Source organism: Bos indicus, chromosome 22 (genome assembly GCF_029378745.1).
Source record: "Bos indicus isolate NIAB-ARS_2022 breed Sahiwal x Tharparkar chromosome 22, NIAB-ARS_B.indTharparkar_mat_pri_1.0, whole genome shotgun sequence".
NCBI lineage: Eukaryota > Metazoa > Chordata > Mammalia > Artiodactyla > Bovidae > Bos > Bos indicus.
The window spans coordinates 52,556,370-52,564,850 of record NC_091781.1 but is presented as its reverse complement, the minus strand read 5'-3'; positions in this window follow the sequence as shown (position 1 = coordinate 52,564,850).

Sequence of the window (8,481 nt, the reverse complement as noted above, 5' to 3'; positions counted from 1 at the left end):
AGGTGTTGGACTCCAGCCCCTCTAGCTGTCCCCTAGCTTCCCTGATGGCTCAGATTGTAAAGAAGCTGCCTGCAATGCCAGAGATCCGGGTTTGATCCCTGGGTTGGGAAGATCCCCTGGAGAAAGGAATGGCAGCCCACTCCAATATTCTTGCCTGAAGAACTCCATGGACAGAGGATCCTGGCAGGCTACAGTCCACGGAGTCACAAAGACTCGGACGTGACTAAGCAACTAACACTTTATTCCCCCAAATCCATCAGGTTTAATCTCATAAGACTCCCTGGAGAAGAACTTTCTAACACCGCAGAACAAGAGATGTGTCCAAAGGCTGGAGGAGGCTCCTTCTGAGATCCTGGGATTCCCTCCCTCCTCGTGGGGAAACTGAGGCTCAGAAGAGGAAGGCCGTCTCCACAGCAACTGAGAGATAAGAGGGGCAAGGGGCAGTCCAAAGCTCCAGCAAGTAATTCTCCTCTCCCCCAGAGATACAGGATGAGACAGGGCTTGGAGATGACCCACAGAGGTGACCCAGTCCCTGCTCTCAGGGCTTGCAGTCTCTCAAGAGAGGGGCAAAAATCAAGAACCTGAGGTCTCACAGAAGCAGATGCAGGAAGACCTAGAAGAAAAGGGGACATTGGAGAGCATATGAACCCCCCCACCAAGCAATGAAGAGGAGGGCAAGTCCGGCAGTAAGGGGCAGAGACTCCTCGGGGTTCAGTCAATGGGAACCCCGGGGCAGTGGGGCCTGTAGGGAAATGGCTCCCAAAGGCAGGGCCTCCAAGCCTCTGAAGCCAGCCCAACACACAATAAGGACTCAAACGTTTGAGGAGTAAGTGATCTGATTCAGGAGGGCCACAGAAAGGCATCTGATCAAAGGAGAGGCTCCATGAGGCCTGACCCTCAAAAATACTTTCCTTTTTCTCCCATCCCGCTCCTCTCTCTGCTAGGTCATCACTTCTTTGCCCCTGTCCACCCCTAAATAGCCCTCTGTGGTCATGCTTAAATTGGAAAATGTATGTGGAGCTCCCAGTGGGAGGGGCGGGGGTGGCCACCCTTCCATCTGGGACCCAGCTCTGCTCCCTGGGCCAGAAATGGCTTCTGGAGCCGGCTGTGGGGCAAAGGGCATTGCAGGAGGGGTGGGATATGTTAGGTGGCCCAGAGGTCAGTGCTCCTGTTCCCTGCCTCTGCACCCTCAACAGCAGCTCAGGAAGGTAGGAAAGGAAAGGGGTCCCGCAGAGGCAGAGGAAGCTTAACTACCAGCCTCCCGGTGGAGAGCATGACTGAGTCCATGGTCCCCGGGGCCTCTGCTTTCCCCCTGGGAAACGGGGCTTGAGCTTTTCATTCACTCCTGAGGAGGCAGAGGGGCCCCAGAGATGGAATAGTGGCCCAGGACAGGAGGAGCTGGGTGTGTGGCTCTGAACTGCATCCAGTCCTCCCTGGATCCAGCTGGTGAGCAGTGCCCCCTCCAGGCTCCAGGGAGGTCGCTGAGCCACGCATAGCCGTTCTTCGGTCACCCCTGGATTCTCCTCCAAGGTGGTGACTCACCTGTCCCCAGCTGGGACCCTTCAGCCTCTTCCACAGCCCGAGAGGGCCCTGGGTATTGGGAAGGCTTGGGGACCTGGTCTGGGTGACCTCTGGCCTGCCATTGTCCCTCTCTGAACATCGCTCTCCCACACAGTTTTATAAACTTCCCCAAAGTACTTCCCCTTCTGGCCAGTTCAGCCAACGTCCACGGCGCCTCTGGGCCAGGCTCTGTGCCTGCCGGGTGTTGGACAGCCAGGCAGACACAGCTCTGGTCGCAGCCCGAGATGTTCCCAGTGTCACTGCCAGTTCATCGCTTCGCCCAGCTAGCGGGCCCTGAGGCTTTCAGGATGAGGGGAAACTGAGGTCCAGAGAGAGATGGCCCAGCAGTCCTCAAATGGCCCGGTCTGAACAAGGACCACCCACATAGAGGGTCCCTCCAGGCCAAGGAGAACCCCCACTTGCAACAACTAGGGGTTCCCCCACCCCAGGCCTCCCCACTACTGCCCCCAGGCGAGACCCACGGTCTGAGCTAACCCCTTTCCCACTCCTCCCTCCTCCTCCCCGGCCCCCTCGTCCCTTCAAACCGCAGGGCTCAGCCGGCCTCTGGAACGTGTGCCCAGGACCTCAGTGATATTTTGAGTTTAAGAAAACTTTGCAGTCGGCAGGAGCTCTTAAAGGTTATAAATAGCAGCAGCAGGAGCCCATGCCGGGAGAGGCGGAAACACGTGTCAAACACGCCTGGGAGGGGGGTATTCCGAGGCACAGACCCCCGTCCCCCTCCACCTCCCCCTCCTTTCCCCCACCCCCACCACCACTAGGGACCCACCAGGCTTCAGGGGATTTTACAACCGCTGGAGCGGGAAGTCACACTCCACCTGGAAGGCGTCAGGGAAAGGAGACTCCGCTCTTGCCCCCAGCCAGGGTCCCTGAGCGGATGGCCAGGATGCCCCCATGCATGTGGGGGAGCTACTGAAAGGAGTCTGTGGTGGGAAGTCTTGCTCCCACCTTCATCCTCCCTGGCCAGCATGGAACCCCAGCGGCTGAGCAGAGTTTTGCTTTGCATCCCCTCTGAGTCCGGTCAGCACAAGCCCAGAGCAAAGAAGGGATTTTTCCAAGGTCACACATGAGTCAGGTGGGATCAGACCCCCAACCCACAGTTGTTTTCACTAAATGCTGTTGTATTCCTTCCATCTCAAGGGACCACAGGACAATATCTGACCCCATCTGATTAAGCAGAGTGGGAGGATCGTGTGGTGGGACTCTTGATATGAACCACCCCTCCTGATCTGCGAGTAAGCAGACCTTAGGACCTCATCGCTCAGTGACCCATCCAGTCCCCACGTTTCCACTTCTCATGAAGATCTGCCTTTGAATAGATGAGGAAGAGAGCGCTGGAGACGGCCAGGGCCTCTCTCCACCCCGGAGGGCTGCACACCCATGCCCACCTTGCCAGGGCGTGGCTTGTGGACAACCCAAGGACAGGCGTGGGGTCCTTACCAGGAAGTCAGCTCTGGTTTGGACCACCATAGCATCAGGCTTGCCTTGAAGGTGATATGCTTGGAGGACATGCTCTTGGGAGCCTGGTTCTAGGGGAGACAGCCACGAAGACCACTCCGATTTCCCCAACTGCTCCACAGTACGCGTGGGCAGAAACCGTTATCCCAAGGCAAAACTCTGGCAGCCGAGGCATGTCTGGGTCCCCCATGGCCATCCCCGGCTTTGCCTCCCTCATGCCCCACATGCTGCCCACAGCCTCCAGCAGGTCTGGGGGGCAGCCAGGCCTGGCGTCCAGGCGCTGTGCACCTCAGGGAGCCCCGAAGGGTTTATGGGGCTCCCAATGAATGGGCCTGTTGAGCTCAGAGGGGGCCGGGCCCGAGTAAACATGACTGGGTCTGAGCTGCCATTCTCCCCCTGCCTCCTTCCTCAGGACCCGGGACCAAAATATGACTTCCTGTCCCCGGAGCTGAGAGCTAGACTCGCCCCTCAGAACCCTGGGCTGGGGCCCACTGGAGGAATACGGCCTGACCTGCACAGGCAAGCCCCCAAGGCTGATGGGGAGAAGGCACCTCAGGTTTTCAGATTCCCAGGTCTATATCCAGGACCCGAGGGCTTGGGCACTTTATGTGGCCCATTCCGGCCTTGAACTGCCCATCTGCTAATGACACATTGAGAAACCAAGGCCACGAACAGGATCCACAAGTCAGAACAGAACAGGCGCTGAGCCCCAGCCTCTCGCTTCCCTGGCCAGGAGGGATGGGAGCAGGGGGGTGTGTGTGGGCTCAGAGGGCGGACAGACTCCGTGGGGGAAAGCTCAGGGCGCTGGGAAGTTTGGGACAGAGGGCACAGGAGGTCTTCCCCCTTGAACACAGCTGCCCGCTGACCTGTAAAGCTGAAGTCGGCCCCCTGCCCCTCCAATGGCCTTACTCCTCGCCCTGGGATACTCCTTGGAGTCAGACACTGGGAGTTGCCCAGGCCAGGAGCAGGAACCCTGTAAGTTCCCGTAAGAACCCTGTTTGTCATAGTCTCGCTATGTGCCCCTGGCCAGTCCAAGTCTACTCTCTAAGTTTCATTTTTTCTTCTTTTTTTTGGCATGCCGGATCTTAGTTCCCCAATCAGGTATTGAACCCACGCCCCCTGCAGTGGCAGTGCAGTGTCTCACCCACTGGACCACCAGGAAGTCCCGCCGAGCTTCGTTTTCCCTACCTGGAGACCAGGTATTGACAAGCTCCCCACCCCTCTTTCCAGCCTGTGAACTAGAGAGTTACTTTCGAAACTATAAAGTGTGCTACCCTCCTCCCCCAGGAGCTGGGAAGACCTGGGGAGAGGTCGCCCCTGAGGTGGGGGGGCCCTAGGAACATGCCCCAGCCACTAAGTGTGGTTCCGGGCCAGTCATCTCACGTGCTAAGCACTGGGGGTTGTGGCTGGAATGTGTGGAGCAGCAGCTACCACGTGAATCATTACACCTCGTCAGGCTGAGCCTGAGACTTCCAGACTCAAACCAGCTCAGACTGGGCTCCGGCAGAAGGGCAGCCTCTGAGCCCTGAGGTGAAGTTCCAAGATCTTACACGGTCTCCTCCTCACCGTCTTCACCCTTAGCATCCAGGTCCAGCCCTAGTTCTGCTACAGTTCATTCTGCAGAACCACAGAGGGAGGTCATCTGTCCTCTGTCCACCACCTCCCTGTGACCTGCAACAGCAGAAGCAGGCCCTGAGCCTTGGCGGGGGCCTGCTTGGGGACCGGCAGGGGCGGGGAGGGGGCGGTGTGGGAGCGAGCAGCCTGTCAGGGCTTCCTGGCTGATTTCACATCAGGAGCCCATGTTCCAGGGAGTAAAGAGTCAGATAGAGAGAGAGAGGCGTGGGTCTGCAGGGATCAAGACAAGGGCTGGGTAGAATGAGGGTCCCCATCTCTCCTATCTGGGGGACACTGGGTGCCCAGTGCTTGGAGGGCAGACCTTCCCAGCCTCAGTTTTCCTGTTTGTGGCCTGGGTTTGAACCACTCTGGGCCATCACCTGATTTCTCCAGGTGTCCAAAACTTGAATGAAGTCACTCATAGGGGTTGTGCTCATATTTCATGGAGGCCTGAAATTTCTGAGATGCGGAAAAGGCTGGAAGGGGCAGGCAGTGGGTACACAGGAGCAGACAGAAGGACAGCTAATCAGAGGAAGGCTTGGCAAGGCAAGGAGACCACTGAAGCACACACACACCTGAAGAGCTGAACTGGCCTGGGCACCTGGCAGGCAAACCCAGGGACAGTAGCAGAGAGGCCCAACCCAGGACACCTGAACACTGATTTGCTTGGACCTGCCTCTGCTCCTTGACCAGGGGTCTGGGACAAAGTCCTGGGCTAGTGCAGAGTTTGGTAAAAAAAAAAAATAATTAATTTTTTTTTTTCAAGTGAAAGCTCTGACTCAGGCCTTTTCCTGTCCCGAACAGCAACATCCTTGCTTAGGCCTGAACCGCAGAAGCTACTCAGGGCTATCCATGACCTTCTCATGGCCAATTTGAATCTGCTCTGTGGGTCCAGGCCCTACTTGGACGGTCTTATGTGTTCCAGGTGAGTGGGGTCCAGGGGAGCCCTGGGACTTGAGTGTAGCTGGAAGAGGGGGGGCTCGGGACACCTCGTTTGGTTAGTGCGTGTGTCCCTGTGCCCGCGGGGCAGACAAGGTATGCCTACTAGGAGACACCTATGGATCTGGTGTTACTGCAGCAGGGGGCTGTGATCATGTGACCAAAAGGGACAGAAATCCCACAACTACAGCCGCCTGCCCCTGCCCCTGCCCCAGGAGTGCTCTCTGCTTGGGACGGGGCAGCCCATCCCCCTGTGTCCCAGCTTCCTGCCATTCGCCTCCCTGAGAAGTGAGAAAGCCAGGCCTTCTGCTGCAAGGGGAGGGGGCTGCCCAACCAGCTGCCTGGGAGCCTCCAGTGACTCATCCGGGTGGGGGGTGTTTATGAGCAGCCGAAATGGCTGTAAAAGTGGCACCTCGGCTCACTTATGGCCTGGCCATCCCCTCCTCAGCCAGCCCCTTGCATTGAACAGCTTCCAGAGGGGCCTAGGAACCTGGAAAGAGGTCTGGCATTGAGGCCTGGTGGAGGCTCAGCTTGAGGTCAGGGTTCAATCAGGGGTTAGAGATCAGACTGGGATAAGCATGCAGGGGTAAGGCACGGGGGTTAAGCTAACTCTAGGGTCAGGTCAGAGGTTGGGATTCAGGCTGACTTTGGGGCTAGGGTTGAAGAAAGATGGGGGTGGGGGTGTTTCTGTCTGTGGGCTAATTCTCCCAGATAGCCTCCAGGCTAGGGCAAGGGGTTTTCTGAGGGAGTGAGGCCAGGCTGCAGAGGTCTCAGAGAGCCTTTGTTTTTCCCGTTTGAGTCTGGTGCCCACTCTGGCCTCAGGGTCTGTGTACCTTGGCCAGAGCCCTACTCATGGTGGCAGTGACGGCAGCAGAGGCCTGTCAGCCCAGGGCTGCTGAACCGGAGTCCGGCCCCTGCTCCCGTTCTGAGCTCCAGCCGGCCTTAGCCCCTCCTCCTAGGCCCCAGCCTGGGGGTCAAAGAGGGGAGACCCTATCCGCACTTATTCCCACTTACCACCCCCAACCAGGCCTTTCCAGACACCATTGAAACTGACCTGAAACTGACCAGAAACTGACCCTGGGGCCCTGGGGCTTGCCTGTCAAAAAGGGTGGGCTGTGCTCTGCCAGGCACTGGGGTGCTACCAGTTAATGTGTGACACCCCCCACCCCCATGGTGGCACTTTAACCAGAGGCCTGGGGCTGATTCAGGGGGGTCAGAGGCCCCACCCACAGTGATGGAATGTCCAGCAGAAGTCTGGACTGAGGCGCATGAGTTATAGCAAAGGAAACACCCTTACGGGGCCCAGAGCCCATTAGATCCTTCTCTGCAGCCCTATCCATAGCCCATCCTGGTCCTCCCAAGCAGAAATACTGTTTGTTTCTCAATCTCAAGGCTGCTGGTGTCAGATCTGAGAAGGACCCCCTGCGTTAGCCGCTAGCGCTACCCCTTAGTGCCTCCAGTCCCTCCGTGAACGTGCTTTTCCTATCATCAAGGGCTGTGGGTCATCCAATCATAAAACTTGGAATCGAATTGCTTAGAAACAGAGACATAAAGCTTCTCTGGAGTGTTCTTGAGATGCCTGCTCTGGACACCTGAGCCTCTCTCTTCTTGTTCCGGAAGAGCCCATTCATCATAGGGAGCAGCCCCCAAACCACAGCGGCTTCACTCTCCCCAATAACGGAAGAGATGGAGACGCAAGGAGACAGAGATGTCCTTTATGTCAGGCAAAGAAGTATGAGCCTGGAAGAGGAAACTACAAAGGCAAATGCAGGGGAGTGAACACAGAAAGAGGGCCAGGAGTCTAGTGAACTAGAGAGTCACCTTTGGAGGACACTGCCTCCGACAGCACAGTCCTTAAACACCAGGGTGAGAAACTTGAGGGTAGTGGGCATGGAAGAGAGTATGGCCATAGAAACGTGAAGGAGACCGCTGTGGGTACAGTCTGGGCGATGGGTGAATTTGAGCAGGCATAGGCTGCAGTCCATGGGGTCGCTAAGAGTCGGACTCGACTGAGTGACTTCACTTTCACTTCTCACTTTCATGCATTGGAGAAGGAAATGGCAACCCACTCCAGTGTTCTTGCTGGAGAATCCCAGGGACGGTGGAGCCTGGTCGCACAGAGTTGGACACGACTGAAGCGACTTAGCAGCAGCAGCAGCAGCAGGGATGGGTTGCCAGGAAAGTTGGCAGCAACTGGATTCCAGTGGCCTTAGGGCTTGTGCACTCATTCATCTTGAAGAAAGGGGCCAACCCTGAGACATGGGGACAGTTTGAGGGCTCTGAGGAGCTCAATTTCCACAGGGTGAGCCTGGGGAGCCCTCGAGTCCACGGTCTCTGGGAAACCCCAAGAGATACCCACCCTCCAAGGCACTAAAACAGTAAAGTCAAAAGTGCCCTTTGAATCAGCTGGTCAGCTTCCCATTTTACAGATGAAGAAACTGAGGCTCAGACAGCAGGAGAGTCGTCGTGTCCAGGATTACACAACTGGTAAGTGGTTGAGCTGGGGTTGCCACTTAGGGTCCCGACAGTCACATTAGCTTCCTCCTGAAGATGCCTAAAGCCCTCTGCTTCAGGCACCCCCGGCCTTCCCTGAAACTCAGCTTGCCCACTGTATACTTCGAGGTCGTAGGTTTGGGGTCCAAGGCCCCCTCCTCTGAGCACTCCTCTCCAGGGCGGGGCGGGTGCACATAAGCCCGGCCCCCGCCTGGCCCCCGCCCCCAAAGCCTCCTCCCGCCCTTTCCCAAGTCGAGGGTCCCCAGTGCGCCAGAGCCGGCCAAGAGCTTTTGCGGGTGTGAAAGGGTGGAAGAGAGAGGCGGAACCTCATGGTGGGGGGCTCAGCTGAGTCTAGGGTCTTGCAGCCTCTAGCCGCCCGGGGTGGAGTCAGGGGCGGAG